The sequence below is a fragment of the Hordeum vulgare genome, chromosome 3H (assembly GCF_904849725.1).
Source record: "Hordeum vulgare subsp. vulgare chromosome 3H, MorexV3_pseudomolecules_assembly, whole genome shotgun sequence".
Lineage (NCBI taxonomy): Eukaryota > Viridiplantae > Streptophyta > Magnoliopsida > Poales > Poaceae > Hordeum > Hordeum vulgare.
Window position 1 is genome coordinate 575,643,697 of NC_058520.1, and position 22,997 is coordinate 575,666,693.

The window sequence follows — 22,997 nt, forward strand, 5'->3', positions numbered from 1 at the left end:
TAATCTAACTTTCGTATTTATTCTCAAGTGGGAATTGCTGCACGTAGAAGATTTCACAAAAAAATTTGTGTGATTTGGTCGTTATGGCGCTTAAAGTGATATATAACAATTGTAATTCTTGTCTTTACTATTCTTTCATATGGTTGTTTGGTTTACAAGTATTCAAACTTGAATCATTATATGTTTTGTTTCTTAATTTGTATACAATATCCATAATATTATCAGCACTTTATTGTGAAACTTCATGCGCGTTTAAGTATGTATCTTGTAATGATCTAGTTTTTCTTTAGTTTCATTTTATTTCCTTGCTCTCACGAGAGTTAAATGAGACATAAAACTTCCGTAGCTCTCTTGTTGATCATAAAGTACATCCCCGCGTGTTGATTTGAGTACTGTTTTTTCTAGAAAGTACTCCTTCTAATTCTTTATGTAAGGTCTATTTGTTTGGGCACTATGGCCAAGACACATAATTACTAATTTGTTGGTTAGCGTCAATGAAATATATTATCAATTATGCGAGGTAAGGAAGAGATACACGCAATTGAGAGACATAGAGATACTTTCCTTTTTTTCTAGAAGTAGAGATAGAGGCAATCGGAAGAGACATACTTTTCTTTTTGTGGAGATCTAAAAAAGGAACTACGAGAAATTAGGAAAAATGCACCTTAAATTGTGGAATTTTATTAGAAAGTAAATACACCTTGTGTTGGGGATGTTCGCTACGGTTGAGACCCACCATGAGTGTGACCCGGCCCTGAGCTTTGAGGCTCAGTGAGTCACATTACTTCTGGCTCGTGACAAAAGCAACTGGAAGCAAAGGCCAGACCCGGCAAAAGGCCGACTCACAGAAGAAACCAATGGGCCAACTCACGGTGAAACCGAGAAGGGGAAGGGCTAGAGAAATTAGGCCCGCCTTAGGTAACACCCAATGTGGGCAAGATTCGGCCCGAAGAAGACCCGAACTAGGTATACCGGCTCGGCCATGAGCACTATGAGTGACGGCTTATGGGAATCAAGGAGTCCACCTAACTTGGAAGGAGTCCACCTAACTTGGAAGGCGTAGAAGGTTACACTTGTCTAATTTGTTGGTTAGCGTCAAGTAAATCAATTATCAATTATGCCAGGAAAGGAAGAGATACATGCAATCGAGAGAGAGATACTTTCCTTTTTTCTAGAAGCCGAGATAGGAGCAATCAAAAGAGACATACTTTTCTTTTTGTGGAGAGCTAAAAAAGGAACTACGAGAAATTAGAAAAAATGCACTTTAAATTGTGGAATTTTATTAGAAAACATATACACCTTGGGTAAAGGAAGGGATGGACTAAAACACAACTTCATGCACATGTTATCTTAGGTCTTTTTTCGAAAAGGAATGCACACATTTGGCTGAACTAGTTCTAGATGTTTTAAAATTATAATTACATTTATTTTGGAGGAGGCGTATGCCCGACTTTAGACAACTAAAGCCCTTTTTGGAGGTATTACAAGAGCTAGTTCTTCCAGACCCACACACGGGCCAAATTACTCAAAAGAACAACAAAATGAGGGAATACAAGCTTTGGGGGTTGCCAACAACAAAAAAAATTCTAAGACCGCAAAGGGCACCCTTAGGTGCTTCATGGAACAACTGACGTTTGTTGGAGCTTCACCACGCGTCCACAGGCCTCGCACGAGCTGCTCAAGTGTCGATGAGTCATGGTTCCCGCACATTAATTTCCAAAGCTGCAAGAAGATAGTAATTTTGTATAATTTGTTAGCCAGGTGTTTAATAAAGATCCCTCTTATAAGAGATTTGTATAATTTGTTAGCCAGGTGTTTAATAAAGATCCCTCTTATAAGAGATTCGTTCCTTATATGCCACAGTTCCCAAGCAAGAGCGGCAAAGGAAACCCAATATATGCGGTGAGACTTTCCAAACAACCCATGAGAGAGGGCAAGGAAATTGAGAAGAAAACAAGACTATTGTCCTAGAGAAAACCACATAACCGAATAGGTTGTCCTTGACACCATGGCACTTATGGACTTCATCCACATTAGGCAAGTGATCTCTAGCTAGTTGCCAAAGGAAGAACTTGACTTTGATTGAAAATTTTGCTTTCAAAAGAACTCTTAGCTCAAAGATATCGACTCCTTGGAGGAGTGCCCACTAGAGGGAGTTGTGATTAACTCACATGATATTTTCCAAGGTCAAAATAGAGGAGTCCTCAGACTCAGAGATATTCTGTTTAGCAAGGAGGTGGCTGATATCCATCCATAGCACCAAGTCTTCTGCCCAAAAGTCATACGGAACCATGGCCACCATTGGCCCACGCCCCAGGCATCTTTAACCATGAAACATTGATCGTCCACAATCTCTAAGAGGCGGGGCAAGGAATCGCAAAGCGGACCCGTCCCCGCCCAGTGTATGGCCAGAAGCAAGTGGCATGGCCAATTCCAATCGAGTGTTTAGCACCCACCCAGAGGAGGCGTCGAACCGTTGATATATACTTCCATACTGCGAGCCCCTCTGATATTTGGCGATGACAAACGATTCCCTCGCAAGGCACCAACTCATGAGTTTGGCGTTTTACACTTGAAATGGTAGGAGAGCCTTGTACTGTGGTATATTAAAGGTGGGTAAGTTACACTGTACAATTCATAATTTACAACCAAACCACTTTGTGGGTTGGGGATTGGGGGAGACAAAAGGCTTGTGTTTGAGAAGCAAAAGAGACAAAAAAAAGTACGACAATCAAGAACTGGTTAGAGGGGAGAGAGCCTAAGAATGTAGAAATGAATGTTCCTCTGTCCTCGCTAACCCTGTATTTGAGAAGGTCAAAGTCAGTAGTTGGTTGAATCCCTCTGAAGTGTTTGTTATTTCGTTCTTTTCAAAGACTCCAGGAAGCTTGCAAGAATATCTCCATGACTATAGGAGTGCCCCAATTTGTTTTAGCACGCTCAACTAGAGTTAATATCGAATCTTGGGAGTTCCAACCAATTCCCAACTTTGGCCAACAAGTAGCGTTGAATTGACAGCGGGAGATCATGTGTTCAATAGTTTCTTTAGTCGGTTATCCAAACATGAGGCAATCGTGATCATCCCCAATGTTATAATGTCTTCATCTCAACATATTTCTCACGAGTTTGGTGTTGATGATGCCAAGTTCGAGCACCTTCTTAGGGGAACACAATGTGTTCCATTAAACCATGTGGTAATTATGCTTGCCCTACTATTTTGCCAAAAGAATCTAGACCGGACTTTTATTAAATTTCCCATGGATGGTTTCTTGAAGAAGGTAAGGCCATGGTGTACATGGAAAGGCTAGAGAGACATGCATGGATCTTGATCCACTTTCCATCGATGGACAGGTGTTTGCCCTGCCAAGGTTCTAGACACTCCACGACCATGTCTGAAACACAAAGATATGTAAGGAAGTGAACCGAGCTTGCAAATCAAATCATGTGCAAGTTGTAGCCCTCATCACGACCGTCTGACTTTTATTGAAGTTGGTCTTCCGTCCTAGATGGACTCAAAGCACATGAGAAGAAACTTGAGATTGGTGATGTCAACTCGGTCATTCTTCATGAGGATGAGGGCATCGTCCTCATATTGTACGTGGGTCCATCCTTCGCTCCCCGAATATAACCTGCAGCCCTAGCTCCCTCAAGCATGGCAGCCAAGGCATCAACAACTAGGTTAAAAGGGGGTAGCGACCCTCCTGACGCACCCTTGGTCGTTTGCCATTCTAAAGAATTGCATGACCTAGCTAACTTACCGAAGGTCAAAGTTCTTATGCATCATGTCCTTGAAAAAATACCAGCTGACCTGTTCGTAGGAAGCCTCCTCCTTGGAAGCATGCACCTCACGTAACACTGTCAAGAACCACAATCCAATCGAGGATGTTCCGCCCCAGGGTGAAGGTCGACTGGTTGGGGTGGATGATCCTATTGGCCACCAACGAGAGCCGGCACGTGAAGCCCTTAGCAACAAGTTTGAACACTACGTTGGACGCGGTGGTCACCCGTGTCCGATAACAAGGGGCAACAGTTAGAATCTAACCTCAACGCGGAGAAAAGTAAGCACAAATGGTACCGAGTGTCCCAATCATTGGAGAGGAGAATTAGATGAATGATGCATCTCATCGGGCAAACGTATTCATTGTTCAAGGTGAAGCACGCAGCCCACGCTAAAACTTCTAGGATTGCAAGTATGTTATCCAAGTATCGAACAAATCAGCCAAGCCCTGATTGATGGGTTATTCTTGTTACTGCTTCACTAGACGATGTTCAAATCTCCCTTACAACAATTGAGACATGCGAGGCTTCAATTTTACTATAGATTTTCACCATGAACTCTGTCGACCGTAATGGTCCGCCGAGCCATAAACCAGGATCAGTTCCTAGTTGAAGTGATTATGCCGCTGACTTGGCTCCATGCTAACAAAGAATCTATCCTGAGAAAAAGTGCCAATTTTGAATGAGTCCTTGTTGGCTCGCAAAAGGAGACCACATGAGTGACCCATCGCTGGAACCCAAGTTGGCACACACCCGAGCTCATAACTCGACACTGAAAAACGTTTGTGTGACGGTCTCTCGCATCCCAACAAAATCAACCTTCTCATGATGAATGAACTCTGCTAGCTATCACTTTCTATCAAGCCGGGGATCGAGTCCTCACCCTTGACGTCGTCTGACCATCCTTCCCGTGACCACAACATCCCACTGTCGTGGGTTTGCATCTAGACCTAGAAGCCATAAACAAGTTTTTTTGTTCATGTTTCTTAGCATCCACCTATGATTTTGGACCCCGCTCTGATCCATAGGGGACCCTTCTCCCACCTAAATATCACATGGTTGTCCGCTACCACTTTCAGAAGGTATATAGTCTTAGTAAAAATAAGAACTTTAAACGAAGACATGGATCTAGAGATAGGTTAAGAAGCAATTTCATCATAGGTTCTTGGATCCGTGAGGGACATGGCCTTCTCCATGTTGGAGTTCGTGCGAGATAGCCTAGCGCCCTTGCGGTTCGCCAAGGGTGGTGAAGGGTTTGCTGCCACTTTCAAAAGCTATAGTCTTGGTAAATGCAGGAACTTTAAATGAAGACATGGAGCTGGTCGACCGACCATCTTTACCGCGACCACAACATCCCCCTATCGCGGGTTTGCATCTAGACCTAGAAGCCATAAACAAGTTTTTCTGTTCATGTTTCTTAGCATTCACCTATGATTTTGGACCTTGCTCTGATGCATAGGGGACCCCTCTCCTACCTAAATATCACATGGTTGTCCGCTACCACTTTGAGAAGGTATACAGTCTTAGTAAAAGCAAGAACTTTAAATGAAGACATGGATCTAGAGATAGGTTAAGAAGCAATACATCATAGGTTCTTGGAATCCGTGAGGAACATGTCCCTCTCCATGTTGGAGTTCATGGGAGACAGCCTAGCGCCCTTGCAGGTCGTCGAGGGTGGTGAACGGTTTGCTGCCACTTTCAAAACCTATAGTCTTGGTAAAAGCGGGAACTTTAAATGAAGATATGGAGCTAATGATGGGTTTATAAGCACCATCCCCTAGATTCTTGGAAGCCTTAAGGGACACAGGCCTCTCCATGGAGGTTATGTGGACAACCTGTCGTCCTTGCAAGCCGCCAAGGGTATGAATGGACAATCGAGTGTGACATTGAAGGGGAGTGTCCAACATCTAAAAAACGTCGACACGCATGATGTTGTTGTATTGCTTTGATGCCTTGCCGAGATGGCCTGACACAATCTCAAGGAACTCTAGGGAGGCAATCCAATAATGCTTGCCTAAGGGCACTTTAAAAGGATAAGTTTCCATGGCGCTTGAGACAAAGAACAATGAATGCCCGTCTCTGATGGCCGATATAGCTGGTAACACATACACAACCAAATGTCCGAAGAGCCTTCTTTGTTGGCCACGATCAGTGTCACTGAGTCAGACAAGCCATCCCCACCAGTGGTGCATCTTCAGCTAGCTTGGCACAAAAAGTGTTGTCTTCAGATAAATTAGACCCGTACCCATTCGGGGGAAGGGATATCGACGATGAATAAAAGTAGCAAACCATGTGTTTATGGTAATCAAAGTAGAAAAAAACAATCTGTGATCTTTGTTTCATAACTATGCGCCAAACTTTGTTATCTACTTGTTTAATGTCCAAAGTTTTGCATGTTATGCTTTTATTTTACCAATGTTATGAGTTATGTGTTGAATAATTTATACATTTACTTCCATCCCTATTTTAATGGATAGTTCAATAGATGGTATTGTGGTTTATAGTGAGGTATATGCCTAAAATGACTTGCGTCTTGGTTTGTTTTGCATTCCGAACTAGAACAACATTTAGTTTGCACCTACGACTCTTGTTGATAATGTAATATGGCCTCAAGATGTATGTCTTATAGGTGTATAACCTACCTAACCCTACAAAAGATAATAGTCCCGATGCAATACTGTGGTTGATTGAGCATCCCCGCAACCTCCCAATCGGTGGGGAAGTTCATGATGGTTGGATATGATGGCGTTGCTCATTACCTATTAGTATTGGCAATTAACTCTTGCATGATAGACTTGGGGAGGGACTACCATTCCTAGTATGGTGAAATCAATACTTTACTCTTGACTTCTTTGGTAGAGGTGTGTACATTTTTTGTTTTCTCTCGAACCAGCTTCATTGTCATTCTACTAAAGTTTCCTCATTTTGTATAATAATATTGGATTCTCCAATGTCCATTGGTTGGTCTTATCTCCCACAACTTTTAACTATGCCGCAAAACCAATACTTCATTTTTGCCTTCTTGAGGAGGACCATATTTGTGGTGATTGTAAGAAATTTTATGGTTTTTATAATAACAAAAGATCCTTCCATGTCAATTGCTTGGATTTATCTCCTATAACTTTCAAGAGTGTTTGTTCGGACAGGGTGTGCTCCTTCGGATGATGCGACCTTGTCACTTAGCGATGCTTCCAAGCATCTACTAGTCGGAGCATGGCCCTTCGAGCGACTTCATTCAAAAGGGGCTTTAAGACAAAACTAGGTTAGAGCAAATTCTCTTAGTGTCCTCCCTGACGTGAGAAAACATTGATCAATTTGGCATGATCTTTCAAGTGGTTTCTTGTTGGAGGGTCTTCAACTTAAAAGCCAGTGTAGTGGAACTTTCAACCAAAAGTTTGAACCGATGGAAAGGGCTAGGCAATCCAGATATACATTTTAACACCTCATGTGTGACCTGAGAAGCCATCACGTGAATAAACTCAAAGGTATGGCACAAGTGCCATATACGTGGATTGAACTCAACCAAAAGTGGGCAACAACAATTTTTGAGTAAATCGCGAAATTCAGGACTTGAACTCAAGACCTTAGACTCTAATAGCATGTTAAGCTTCATGCACTAGGCAACGCAACCAAAAATCCAAACTGATTGAAAGGACTAGGCAACACATATACGCTTCCACAATATTGACATCATGTGCTAGCGTAGGTGAGTAAGCCATCCCCAAAGTGTACTCGAAATAGATGTAGTGAATGTACTTGTTGAAATTGTATTCACACTTAGTCCCTTATTTAGTGTCGTGAACTAAAATAGAGGAATATTTTTGGGGATATGATGTCAAATAGGAGGTAAATTAGGAGAAGTGAGATTCCACTTTAGTATCATGGCGGTACCTTCTAGAATTCTAGCATTCAGTATTATGTGGAATCAGCTCAACTCTTACATCGAGGGTCAATAACTAGGTCCTCCATTTTTTGGCAGAAGAAAAGGTGTGAATATTTGACAACACAACTATGGCGATGGCTTTGTTAATGTTGGCATGCAACAACTTGTGTCTCTTCTATATGTCGGTGAATCAATGTATTCTTCAATCCACATAGAAAGATATTGTTGCTTCCCTCGAGGACCTTGATAAATCAGTCCACGCGAAGGAACCAAAGCATACCTTGAACCTAAGGCCTTGGCATTAATCTCTGATGTGATGTAGTTAGACATCATGGCATTGTCCACGGTGACCCTAAAATATGGTTTCTTGTTGGATGAAAGACATTTGTCTAGCAACTCCAGTTTTACCTAGTTGCAATAATTGTTAGTCGCACCTACAAATCAAAAAGCCCATTTTGCCCTTGGAAGCGGTTCTACATGGTTTATCTCTATCCTAAGATGGCCCATAATTTCATGAAGAGAAGTGTGTGCAAAGCAACCTATCTACCAACACCCCTCAAAGATGACTCCTTGAAGAAAGCTTTTGGAAGACAAACCTTGAAATCATCCACTACTTATGCTTATGTGTCCTTAGTCATTGCCCTCAAAGACAACCCCTTGAAGAAAGCCTTTACCAAAGAAAATGGAACCATCATGCTTGTGTATGGTTCATCAAAGGGAGGCACATCTATCTTGCATAGTAGCCCTTTGATGATGATGGTGCCCATGATCAATGTGTGTATCCTTTATTTGCCCTTTGCTTCCTCCGACCTATTCATTCTAATGAGATACGTGACAAGGGCCCTTGAAGAAAGCATTTACCAAAGAAAATGGAACCATCATGCTTGTGTATATTTCATCAAAGGGAGACACATCTATCTTGCATAGTAGCCCTTTGATGATGATGGTGCCCATGGTCAATGTGCATATCCTTTATTTGCCCTTTGCTTCCTCCGGCCTCTTCATTCTAATGAGATACGTGACAAGGGTTCCTCCCTAGTTCTCAATCTATCTAAAGATAAGAGTTGAGATGGATCCCCTACGGGACTGGTCAACAGATCACCTCATACAAAGATCCTTCTAGCATTGTTTCTTATTACTTTGGAAAGGAAATTATTTTGATTGCCACTCATGGGATATGCTTTATTATGCACCCTAGGAAATGCCTTCAAGAGTTGTACACCTCATGATAATTAGCTCGTTGAGATCTTGGACTTGATAACTCCTTTTACATTTGGTTTAATATTTTCTTTGGAAAGAGCTAGGATCATATAGCCTGCAAGTTGCCTCCCATAAAGAGGCCACTCCCTACCGAGAATAGGAGGGAGCCTTTTTTCTGTAACTTTTCCCACAAGCGTCATATGCTTACCATAATGCTCTAGGTAGCTCATGGCTCTAGAGGTGCATTTTTACCCATGACGGCTCTAGAGGTCATAGGGATAAATCATAGTTGTTTGGGGAGATCCTCTATCTCTCACCACATGACCTTGGTACATATGACAATCATGTTGATGTTACAAAAGGATTGTACCATTGATGGCACTTGTTTCTCTTTTAGAGTTACCTTTTCCACATTATGGCTTATGTGGAATCACTGAATCCTCCCCCCCCCCCCCCACGATCTCGGGCTCGACTAGTTGTCATTCACTTTACGCACGTCATCCACCCATAACTCCCCAGATCATGTTGTTAGAGTTATATATATATAGCCATGTAACCTTTCATGTTTACCCCATTGTATAAGGGGTTTCTTGCATATTCTACACCTGTACATGTATATATATACTGGCCTTTGGCCTCCTGGAAATACAAGTTGCATATTTCCTAACATGTTATCAGAGCCTAAGTTCTTTTTTTCGCACGGAACTCGTGCTCCTCCCGATCCAATCTCTTGCACAACTGTTGCCGGCGGTGTCTCTTTTACCCGAAGTCGGTGCAGCACACGAAATAACAGGAACTCGAGGAGCGAGCATAGAGGGAACCTCAAGTAAACCAGCATCACGTAGGCGAGTCTCCTCAGCACGAATCTCAGAAAGCGCCTCCATGAGGGAGATACAACCACGAGCAAACAACTCAGCACGCTGGGGCTCAAACTCCTTATGGAGCCGAGACAAGAACTCGTAGACACGATGAAACTCCAAATCAGCCCGCACAGCCTGGCAACACTGACAAGTACGACAACCAGCAGTGCGGAGCGAATCAAGCTGACGCCAGATAGCAGAACTTTGTGCATAGAAATCATCAACACTAGAGTCACCCTGCTGAAGAGCATGCTCCTGACGGACCACTGACAAGTATAAGGCATCACAAGAGGGTTGATAATGCTGACGGAGACGGGTCCACATCTCGAATACTGTAGGAAGGCCCAGAACTCATAGGCAAACTGAGGCAGAACACTAGCAGTGAGAACGGCTGCAGCGCAAGCATCATCATCAAGCCACTGGGTGTAAGCAGACAGAGCCTCGTGATAAGTAGAAAGAGCCTCCTCATAAGTCAAAACTTGCTCATCATAAGCATTAACAACAGCCTCGTCAGCAAGCTTAGCTGCATCCTTCACACCCTGAGTAGCATCTGCACCAAGAACCGATGGCGTCGGCGGAGTAGGAGCCGCAGGAGGAGACGGACACGACGGACTGGGGACCTCGCCAGAAAGAATGCCCCAAAGACGAAGACCACGCATATGAATGTGCATGAAGCCAACAAACTCAATGTAGTTGGTGCCATCAAAGATCATTGGACAGTGAGGAACAACAACATAGCCTGACAACGAAGACATGTTTTTAGTCAACAACCAGCAGCAGCAAACAGAAGCACACGTGTGCGGCAGTTGGCAACGAGATCCGGCGACAGCAGAGCCACCAGCAGCGGAATCCAGCGAGACGGCGGTGGAATCCAGTGAGAAAACGACGGAATCTGGCGAGACAGCGGCGGAATCCAGCGTGGAAGGCGGTGTGGAAACTGTCGTTGGTTTTTCAGCGAGTGCTCATGATCCAACATTGTTTGTCCACCTTTCATCTCATGGTCACTCTTCTTCTTCTCTATGTCGATGACATGATCATCACTGGCGACGATCCCGAGTATATTGCCTTTGTAAAGGTCCATCTTAGTGAGCAGTTTCTTATATCCGATCTTGGACCTCTTCGCTACTTTCTTGGGATTGAAGTCTCTTCTACCTCTGATGGCTTTTTTATATCTCAGGATAAGTATATGCAAGATCTTCTTGCTCGTGTTGCTCTTACCGATGAGCGCATTATTGAGACTGCCATGGAGCTCAATGTTCACCTCCGTGATACTGATGGTGATCCCTTGCTTGATCTGACGTGTTATCGTCATCTTGTTGGGAGTCTTGTCTATCTAGTTGTCACTCGTCCGGATATCTCTTATCCGGTTCATATTCTGAGTCAGTTTGTCTCTGCTCCCACTTCAGTTCACTATAGTCAACTCCTTCGCGTTCTTCGATATCTTCGACATCTTCGAGGCACGATCTCTCACCGTCTATTCTTTCCCCACTCCAGTTCTTTACAACTTCAGGCCAATTTGGATGCTATGTGGGCTAGTGATCCCTCAGATTACCGTTCACTTTCTGCTTAGTGTGTTTTTCTTGGTGGTTCTCTCATTGCCTGGAAGACGAAGAAACAGACTGTGGTTTCCTGTTCGAGTGCAAAGGCTGAGTTGCGAGCTATGACTCTTTTGACGGTCGAGGTTACTTGGTTACGGTGGTTACTTCAGGATTTTGGTGTTTCTTCCATTGCACCTATTCTGCTATTATCTGACAGTACATGTGCTACTAGCATTGCGCGCGATCCTGTGAAGCATGAGCTCATCAAACATATTGATGTTGATGATTTCTATGTGTGCGCTGGTGTGCATGATCAGGTTATTGCTCTTCAGTATGTGCCTTTCGAGTTAGAGTTGGCGGATTTTCTGATGAAGGCCCACACTAGCGCACAACATGGCTTTTGTCTCTCCAAACTCAGTGTTGTTAATCCACCATGAGTTTGAGGGGGGGTGTTAGAGTTATATATAGCCATGTAACCTTTCGTATTTACCCCATTGTATAAGGAGTTTCCTGCATATTCTACACATGTACATGTATATATATACTGGCCTTTGACCTCCTGGAAATATAAGTCGCATATTTCCTAACACATGTCAACTCAAAGTTAGACCCTTTTATTTTCTTGTCCCTACAAAGGTCCCTTTAAGCTACTTGATAGGATCATTGGGGTGACGGTGGCAAGTAGAGTTCATTGTGCTTGCATATGGTACCTTGGACCACCACATATCTTTAGGCTCGAACTAAATTTTCCCTTGGGACTTGAAAAAGGATTTCAAATACCGAGACATGCTTCTTTCAAAAAAGGACGCTTGATGACCTAGGGTAACGCTTAAGAAACCAATGGTCATCAGACCCGTTTTGCTTTAAAGAGGGCTAATGTCCTTGAGGTCCTTGGGAGGGGGCTTCATTTACTAGACAAGTCGATACTTTGCTCATGCCTTTCTGAGATTGAAAGGAGATATAGGTCCCTAAGTGGATTTTGGTGTTCAATAATTGTATGAGCGGGTTTATTCCCACAAGTGATTGTTGTTGGGTAAAGTCAACCCCCCCTAAACGGGGTCGTTTCGAAATCTAGAAGTTTATTTCTCTATGTTTTTGGTGATACTGTATATCACGTTGAGCCATAGGGAAGTCCCGCTATTAAGAGGGGACATTGAAGGCAAAAGATAAGTGTTCAATACTTAGATAAAACATAGTCGCCACAAAAAGCTAAACCCAAGCACATGCATTATCTGAGAGGAAAGAAAAAATGGACCAAGGCACCCCGAAGTATCGAGTGTTGCTAGTTTGGAGTTCCTAGATGTGTTAATGGAGGCAAAGTACAAACCTTTATCATGAGAGATTCTGTTTTGAATTTGAAACGTCCAGTGTTAGGTCGGGGTAGCTAGATTAGTTGTATTATCTATTTTTACTGACCATTGGAACAAGGTATCCTGGACATTCTGGGCAAATGCTAAGAATGTCCGACTGTTTCAAAATCCCATAATGACTAGTTTTGGAATTGAAATATATACACCCCTTTCCACCCCTTGCTACAGGAAAGATTGGCAAATCGATTTGTTGATTTCCTTGCGATTCTCCCCATCCCTTCCAAGCCCCCTTTAAGCTAACTCTAAATCGATTTGTTGTGTTCCTTGCGATTCTCCACATCGCTTCCAAGCCCCCTTTAAGCTAACTCTAAATCGATTTGTTGTGTTCCTTGCGATTCTCCACATCGCTTCCAAGCCCCCTTTAAGCTAACTCTAAGTCAAAGAGAGTGTCTATGGGAGGGGAGTGAGATTATTTGAGAACTTCACCACGCAGAACATCAATGTTACCTCCAAGCATTTGATGCACCCATTTCTCTTACGTTTGGGGACTCTAGGAGGTAGGAGTCACCCGAGAGCATCCAACCTTCTGGATTTTCCCTAGATGTTGTGAAGGCCGTAGATAGGCTATGATCAGCCCTTAGTGTTACGACTCACAGTTTGTGGCCGAAGGTCAAGAAGATGAGGGCTAGACCTTTGTGGTTGAGGGACTTGTGTCCACACCTCTCCAATGAATTCCTACTCAAACTATCATATATCTCCATGTATCCTTAGGTAGTTTCTCTCACTATCTTTATGCTTGTTTATTGTATTTGCACAACTTGCTTGTGTGTTGCTAGAAGATTTTCTAGGTTTCCTCTCATCACATAGTTTCGTCAACCTAGATATGCATTAGTGAACCTTACAATTCCACAAATTTAACTTCAGTGATTGAACTTGTTAGTCACCTATTCACGCATCCTCTCTAGTCGACACACTCAATCTTTTATAGTTAAATATTACTCCTACACAAACATGTCATGTTACTTTGTGAACTTGTTGAACCCACCAAAAGTTGAATGAAAACCGAAGAATCTAATAAACATTGTTAAGATGTTATGAGTAACCCATCAACTGAAGTTATTTATTAGATACTATGATTTACTAACCACATTGGATGTTTTCTTCTTCCACTTCATTTCCCAGTAGTCCGCATGAAGAGAAATGAAATAAACTAAGAATTATTTTTCATATGGTCTCAAGAAAACAAAATTAAGGTGGTTTTTACATCATCCTATGAGATAAGCTAAAGAATGGATGGCCATTTTCAAGTATTTCTCGATCCATATGTGTACCTTGAGTCATGCCAAAACAATTCATTAATAACAATTTTTCATAAAAAATGTTGAAAACATAACTAGGTGAAGATGTTTGAATCCGTTTCAATCAACCCCTTGAAGTAAATAGAGATACCCAATGTCCTAAAACTTTCTTAGACTCCCAAAGTCAAATAGCTAGGATCACTTTATATCTTATTCATATCTTTTTCCCATACGAAATGGTGGTATGTGATGTTGTACATTTTACCTTAATATTTCCAAAATAATATGAACAAGAATAATAGACAGCGCATGGGAAAATCGCCACCATGCCATTAGGTCTTTGGCTAAATCCAAGCACTTGACCTCATTCACACATTAGGCTAATACCACTATCCAAAAATTTGACCACACCGTTTTTTCATATGGAACTTATTAAAGATAACTAGTTACGATGGATCCCGTAAAACTTGAATCGATGTGACTACTTATAAAGTAAAGGTATCGCCTAGGAGTCCTAAGTCTCCAAGAGTAATAAGTTTGGTGAAAATTAAGTATGGGGATCACAATTCGGTTTGGTGGAAGTCTAGATCGGGTGGTTCTTTTTTAACCCTTAAAGTTTGGTGGAGTTGAGTGGAGGAACCAAGAGTAACTGAGCTTTTAGGGTTTGACAATAATGGATAAGCTCAAATGGAGGATTAGGTCTAGAGGAGGAAGAAAGGTAGGCATAGATGCCCCTCACTCTAATTCTAGTGCCTTCTAGCATAGCCTGGGCACCCAGGGTAACCCGAGAAAAAACATGCATTTCGGGGACTCGACCCATCAGGAGACTTTGGGCCAAGGGGAAAGGAGACCTTGGGGCACCCGGGATAACCAGAGAGTTTTCCCTTCCCGTGCACCAGAGGGTCACAACAACAACAAGACATTAAATGGGTTTTAACACATGAAGTGTAGGTATGGAGGTGACAAGTGTATATGATATGTGCATGATTCCTAAATTTACGTAATCATCACAACAACAACAGGAAATTGAATGGGATTTAACCCATGAAGTTTAGGTATTGGAGGTGACAAGTGTATATGATAGGTTCATGATTACTAAACTTACACAATCACCTCAACACCTTTAATAGCGTGGTTTTCCTATGACTCAAATAAAACCAAAAAATCGGCGCCTTTTCCTTTTTGAAATGGGGGGGGGGGGTCAACCATCTCCATCATGATTCATTGAGGGACCAATGTCCTGAAATAAACTTGATAAACAAAATTAGTCCCACAGTTTATACAATCATGAACACCTAAACACATTAGGGTCTAGATGCATTTTCACTGTGTCATGACGGTACCGAAACCCGTCTAGTCCTGATAGGATGGTGAGGGACCAAAAGTACTAGAGGGGATCGCACACAAGGAATTTACCCAAGTTCGGTCCTTCATCATGGAGGTAATACCCTACTCTTTCTTTGGATTTGATTAATGGGAAAAACGCCTCGTATGAAGGGATTACAATGTATGTAGATATGGCGCGAAGGGATCACAATGTATGTAGATATGATACTATTGAGACTATGATAATGATGTCGAATGCCTCGAACTACCCCGAGGTCTCGCCTTATAAAGGGGGACGAGTCTTAGGGTTACACGGTTTGCTATCCAACCTAGAGTTCAGACAAGGTAAGGGACTCCTTTACTTGCATGCAAAGGAGAGAACATTCCAAAAGGATGACTTCCTGTGGACCGAGGGGCCCTGGACACACTCCGGCTTGTTGGGCCCTGAAGCCGACCCAGTTACCGACTTTCTCACGACCTGGCCACCTTCGATATCATGCACCGTCATGCCCCCTCAAGGTTGGTGCATTTTATTATCTTGTCCCTACAAAGGTGCCTTTGCACCCACTTGGTAGAAAGACCGAGGTGATGGTGGCAACTAGAGTCCATTACGGTTGAGTATGGTACCTTGGCCCACCACCTATCTTTAGGCTTGAACTAACTTTTCCCTTGTGAAAGACTTGAAAGAGGTTTTCAATGCTCACTAAAACATTGTCGCCACAAAAAACTAAAGCCAAACACATCCCATATCCAAGAGAAGGTGAGAAAAAATGGACAAGGGCATGCCAAAGTTGTTGAAGTGTATATGTGGATTGGCTAACCTTTTCCATCAGTTCAGACTTTTGGTTGCGTTGGCTAGTGCATGAAGCTTAACATGGTATTAGAGTCAAAGGTCTTGAGTTGAAGTCCTGGCTTTCGCAATTTATTCAAAAATTCATGTTGCCCCTTTTGTCCACGTATCCGCCTCTTGAGCCATACCTTTGAGTCTATCTCCCTTTGTCCACGTATAGGCCTCTTGAGTCATACCTTTGAGCCTACCCGTGTGTTTACTTTAGGCCTCTTGAGTCATACCTTTGAGTCTACCCATGTGTTTACTTTCTGCATCACACGTGACAGGGGATGTTGAAGTGTATATGTGGATTGCCTAGCCCTTTTCATCAGTTCGGACATTTGGTTGCGTTGGCTAGTGCATGGAGCTTATCTGGAGTATAAAATGTTGCTAGTTTGGAATGTCTGGGTGTGTTAGCCGATGCAAAGTACAAACCTTTGTCAAGAGCGACTCTGTTTCAAATTCAGAATGTCAAAGTATCTGGAACACATAATGGCGATGGTAATATCCATTTTACTAATCATTGGAACAGGGTGCCTTGGACATTTTGAAACATATGCCGAGAGCATCAGAATGTATGAAAATTCTTGACTGGTTTTGAAGTTGAGATATATGGGCAATGATGTGCCCCCTTGCACACGAAACGCTTTGGCATATCGATTTGTTGCCTTCACTGAGTTGTCGCCCACCTCTTCCAGCCCCTTTTAGGCTAACCCTAAATTGAAGAGAGTGGCTTTGGGAAGGGAGCGGGATTATTTGAGATCTTAACCAAGCAGAGCATCAAGTTTGCCACCAAGCATTCATCGCATCCATTTCTCTTAGGTTTGGGGACTACCAGACGGTAAGAGTCATCCAAGAGCATCCAACCTTGTGGAATTGCTTTGGATGTTGTGAAGGCAGAAGATCGACTAAGATCTACCCTTAGTGTTAGGGTTCGGAGTTCGTGGCCGAAGCTCAAGAAGAAGAAGGCTAGACCTTTGTGATCGAGGGACTTCACGTGCATGCCTTCATTGGATTCAAACTTCGAGAAGTATAACATCGTCTCTATGTACTCTTAGCTAGTTTCTTCCACAAGCATCATGCTTGTTGTGTTTGCATAGCTTGCTTGCGTGTTGGTAGTAGATTTTCCAGGTTACCTCTAATCATATAGTTTATTCTACCTAGATATACATTAATGAGCCTTACACTTCCGCAAATTTCACTTTGGTGCTTTGATTTGTCAGTCGCCTATTCAGACATCATGTCTAGTTGGCACACTCGACCTTTTAGATTTTGCTTTGTGAATAGTTGACCCACCAAAAGTTGAAATGAAAATCTAAGAATCTAATAAAAAAATTGAGGTGCTATGGTTAACCTGTAGTGTTAAATATTGCCATCATCAAAGTTATTTATTACTAGATACTAAGATTTACTTGCCACGTTTCCTTAAAACAAAAGACTCACTAACCACATTAGATGCCTCTTTCTTCCACTTCATTTCCTCTTGGTCCATATCAAGAGAAATGAAATAAACCAAGAACGATAATTCATACGGCCTCAAGAAAACAAACTCAGGATCATTTTTACATCATCTAATGAGACAAGCTAAAGAAGGGATGCCCATTTTCAAGTATTTCTTGATCCATATATGTACCTTAAGTCATGCAATAGAGCATTAATAAGATAATTTTCATAAAAAATGTTGAAAATATAATGGTTGAAGAGGTTTAAGTCCTTTTCAGTCAACTACTACACCTAATTAGACATACTTAACATCCTAAAACTTTCATAAACTCCTAAAGTTAAATAGCCGGGATCACTTTATATCTTATTAATTTCTATTTCTCATACCAAGTAGTGATATGTGACGGTGCCTGGCCCAAGGGTCTCTCACCACTTTAGTTCCCGCCCTGGTGGGCCGGGCTGAGGACCCCTAGGTACGTTCCGTCCTGGCCACATTGGACGACCAATGGTGAATTCTATGAAGACTCTGTAAGACTTAAGAGTACAATCCGAAGATGCTGGAGCCATGGAGGACTCTACCTCCACCGACGTAGCCAACTAGGATCTACAACCGTAGGACCCCCGATATGCTATATAAGCTGGGGGCCAGGCTCGTCGATAGGACAACATACGGTCCCTTTGTATTCACATGTACCCTATAAACACCCCAACGCAATATACGAAAGAATGAGTAGGGTATTATCTCCTCCGTGAGAGTCCAAACCTAGGTCTTTGCTTATGTTATCATCGTGCCAAGTTGCCTAGTTAGGATATCCTACCGAGGGATCTGTCGGATCTAGGTCCGACAATATGTGATGATGGACATTTTACCTTTATATATCCCAAAACAAAATGAACAAGAAGAATAGACATGTGTATGGGAAAATCACCACCACAGCATTATGTATTTGGGACATGTAAAGCTTAAATCAATGTCAACTTGTTATATTATACACTTGACCAACTTTGCCCATATATAAGCCACAAAGTTAATGGCTTATGGGCTAGCTAGCCTGCAAACAAGAACTTTACTGAATTATGGGATCACACCCAGTCAAATGTTTTTTATGGGAACACTATCTTTTCCGAGCTGTGTGACTTAAGGCCAATAACACTAAATTGTAGACTAAAGATTAGCAATGTGAAAAGTGTTTTCATACCACATGGTTTGTGCTTTCATCATCTAAAATATTGCTACATGATAAGATTTTTTTAATACGCTCTCAAAATTTTCTGTTAGTATAAGATTCATTTTCTTGAAATTCTCAACCAGATCCAGCAACATCTCCATTAACTTATGAGGGTATAGAGTATATATTTTTTGGACAGATAGAGGTGACACTTTTAACCAGTATAGAGGTAATAACCGAATTATAAGAAAAATATATACATGAGGTCTACTTTTCAGGTTTTCCTCTTTTCTAGATTTTTTTAGAGAATGCTAGCAAATCCTTAAAATTGAAAGTATAGTGATTTTTCAAATTTTAATTTACAACAATCTCTAATGCCAAACTTTTGTTCTCAGCATTGAAGGTACATATGACCGGTATCAGCAATTTGCGGTTCCTGGAAGGACCCTGGATCAAGAAGATGCAACTGTCAGCAATGTAAAACAATTTAAATCACCTTTATCAATGCATACCTTGCAGCCTTGTGTATGGAACCTGTAGGAGTGTAGCTGCCAAGTTTTGATACTATGGTTGCATTCCTCAGTCTATACTGTATAATCCTGCAGTTGCATTAGAAACACACTATGCATGATGTTAATGCTTGTAATCAAGAATTGTGTAGCTAATGCAGCACATTTGATGATATATGGGTAACAATCTGAAAATGTAGCTACTTTTTTATCCGACCGACGTATCTATGTACTAAGACTAGGTAGTAGTGGTAAGTACCTATTTCGTATCCTACATGGCCGAATTGTATGACAGCATCTATACCCATATATTTCTTTTGATAAGATACTTTTGTTCTGCACTAGGATGAAGATCCTTCAAATATGCAGTCAAGGCTTAGCGAGATTGCTGCCTGGTAGCGACTTTTCACAATGTTTCCCAGTTCGCCATTTAGTGTGTTCGACATTTAGCTGATTATTGTTGAACTGCAGGTCTCTCGATAATAATGCTGACAACTCAGATGCCAGTAGTTTGGAGAAACTGGAGAAACTACTAAAAGATGCTCTGAGAATTACAGAATCTAAGAAGGTTAACTTTCATTTCTATTTTTGTAGTCAAGCTTTGTATTGATGAGATTCCAGTTTCTGGGTCGTGTTTGACTGAAGTTCCTGAAAAATATTGCTGTGCTTTCTCTCGAAATTTCACCCGATTAAGCTCGAGATTACTCTAAAAATGGAGCACACACTTAGAATTATATTACTTTCAGCAGTCTCAAGCTGGGTGGTCAACTAAACGTAATTAATCCCTGTTCCTCAGCAAAAAATATGTTTTTCTCCTCCTGAACTGATACTGCAAGTATCCAGTGATGTGGTGTAAGGGTTCTCATTTGATTATATGTTCTTAAGCAGACCGAGGAAAATCACTCAATAAAATACCCATCTTAAGATAATGAGCCTGAATGTTTCCTATATATTGGTAGATAATAGGTCAACAAAAATATATCCAATTGCCCAACTGTGGTTGGTTGGTAGTTTCAGGATAACTCATGAGTACTTAACTGTTAGCAGATTTACTAAATTCAGCATAGACAATGCGGCCTTGTATGTGCAGAAGTATACTTGTGGATATCATCCAAGTAATAGACAAGTGCATATGCATTGATAAATCTAACCTCGGTTATGAAAATTGTGGACCTTCCAGCAAATGGCTTGTGAGACAAGATAACAGATGTTAGCTTATTTTCTGGCTATATCAGAATTAAGCTTATTCAGAATTATTTTGCGGGGAGAGCTTATTCAGAAGTGGTTCAGTATGTTTGGCAAGTGCACTTATTCATAGCAGTAACGCAATAGGGACGATCTGCCAACCGTCAATTTCTGTTGTGCCACTCATTATAATAGAGCCTGTCAGTTAATTGCCTGCCAACAGGATTTTTGCTGCTACTCTGATTCCATGAACATAATTCCCAGAGTACGTTTTCCTAATTTGAGCTTTGCTTTGTTGTTGCTGGAGTGCAGACGTTGGCAAAACAAAATAGTGGCGGGAGCACGAGCGAGAGAGCTCCAACGGACCTAGGGGGCATGAGAATGGGAGGAAGGCTTGAGTAGAGCAAAGTTCCCCTGTGCTGTGTATGTATTTGATACTTACTATATCTTGCTGCCCCCACACACTGTTGCCCTGTTAGGCTGTAATTGGCCAAGAAATACTTGTCAAGGCTGCTACTTGTAAGGTGTGAGGGAGGAGGGGCAAAATTTAACGAAAGTGTGGGTTAATACTGATGCATCGGGTCCGTGCTATGAAGAGACCCTGTATTACCTACGACTATGTGTGTTGCTTGATCTTATTATGTATGCCTGTTCCTGGGAGAACTATGGTTTCCTGCGATCTGCAACTGAATGGCAAAATTTGGCGCAGTAAGGAAGGTCTCTGTGCAACTGAATGTTACTACTACCTTTCAAAGTTCTAGGGCAGTTTGGGAGCCTGACACGGAGGAAGTGTCAGCTGTGAATTTTGTGACCCCACGATAATTGTGTGTTCCTGATATTGATGGACATGGTTAACCAAGTTCTTTGGATTTAGCTGTGCAAAATTACATTACAGGCCTGGTAATTGGAGTATGCCTCTTTATCTTCTGGCTAAGTGGATGCAGATTTCGTTTCGTCTATCGCAGCTTATTTTAGTCGACTACACTAGGTTGCGAAAGTGAGTTTGTCAGGTAGATAACCCGGGTTTCTTGTCTCCCCTTCTTTTTGTGACAAGTTTTTTCTCGCTGTATGGTCAGGGCGTCACAGAAGCTAATCAGTACCGCTACATTACTGAAGTAGATTAAGACAGAGCATGAATAAAACAGTGAAATCTGGACGCATGAGTTAAGTAGGTACCCCCTCCGTAAAGCCTAAAGAAATCTAAGAACGTTTAGATCACTAAACTAGTTATCTATAAACACTCTTATATTTCTTTACAGAGGGAGTACCTACTTAGCCAGTTTGTTTGTTTGTTTGTTTACAGACTGGAAATTTTGCCACTGACCTGTGACACGAGGAACCTAGCTTGGCCGCGTTGGCGCCGCGCATACAACACATCTCCGCAGGCGCTCCATGAAGCTGTTCTCCCTGAAATACAGTAAGGCAAGAGATGGATGCATGCGGGTTGGATTGGCTCCAGATTTCAAACCAAGTAAACGCTAGCGATGAACGCTCCAGATTTCATACCCCCGCAAGAAAAAAAATGGATACGCGGGAACAGTAGAGGCAATCGGCCTGGGAGGGGAAGAATAGGACGGGCGCAGCGCACCTGATCGACCTGCCTCCAGACGAACGAAGGAGCCGGACGAGCCCACACGACGCGAGCTCCCGTCAACGGCGAGGCCACCACGGCAATGGCAGCACGCGCGCGACCCCGGCCGGATCACGGCTCGTCGTCCGAGCGGGTGCCGTCCTCCTTCCCTCGATCCTAGCAGCCTCGGGTCGCCGACGGACGCACGCACAAGCCGAGTGCAACGCGTGCACGCCGTCGCTCTCGCCCAAACACGCTCGCCGCGCCGGTCTCCCGCCAGCTCTACACCACCGCTGCGTCGTCGACCGACCGACCGTGGGGTGGCAAAATTGCAGTAGCAGCTCAGTTTTGTCCTCGAACAGATCTCATTTGCTGGGGAGAGGTCGAGCGGAACCCCGGCACACGCACCCACCGATCTCGGGCCAAGAACTTTTTTTGGCAAGAACGAACGCGCACGGATTCTAGAGAGTTTCCGAAATGGGGAAAGAGAAAGGCACCAGACAGAATTTGTTGGCGAGGAAACGGCAAGAAAACCTCGAGCCAGTGGGACGAAGACGAACAGGACCAAGTTGGCAGCACCCGGACGCCGCTAGCTCCACCCCGCCTCCCCCCACACCGTTTATAGTAGGCCCAGCCGGTGCACGGGCCGCCTACACGTGGATGGGTCCCGGCGCGGCGGCGACGTGTCGACCCGCCGTTGGCCGGGGCTCGTGCGCTGCCACTCTAGTGGAGACTGGAGAGCTACCACGCGTGGCGGGCCTGCCGGGTCGAAACGTCCCGCGAACCCAGGCGTACGTCGCGAGTCAGCGCTGCGTCGCGCCTGCTGGTGCTAGTGCTAGTGCTGCTGCCCGTTGGCCAGATCAGGCATGTGCCAATGTACGCTCCCCTCGCTGTCGGGTCGGTGCCGTCTTTTCACCGCCGGACGCGGACGTGTTGGATGGGAACAGGGACGGGTGGCGTCGCGATGGGAAGGGAAGCCTCCCATCGAGTGGCCGCGGCGTGGGGCAGAGCGTGCGGCCCCTTGCCCTTTCGGCTGTGCGAGGGGACGAGGAGCCTCCCTGCCATGGTGGGCGAGGAACTAGCCTCAGAAAGGGATGAACAGG

General features: G+C 43.2%; 1 long non-coding RNA gene and 1 pseudogene across 1 annotated transcript; one reads left to right on the forward strand and one right to left on the reverse strand.

Annotated features, from left to right (window-relative positions):
• LOC123445252 overlaps positions 1–21,036 on the forward strand; it is a 46,229-nt pseudogene extending 25,193 nt beyond the window's left edge.
• Positions 1–22,473, reverse strand: LOC123445253. Its single transcript, XR_006631064.1, has 4 exons — positions 21,913–22,473; positions 21,649–21,731; positions 19,143–19,229; positions 1–1,722 (listed from the first exon to the last, which is right to left on the reverse strand). It is a non-coding gene; the product is annotated as an uncharacterized LOC123445253 (long non-coding RNA).
• Positions 22,474–22,997: the final 524 nt, after the last annotated feature.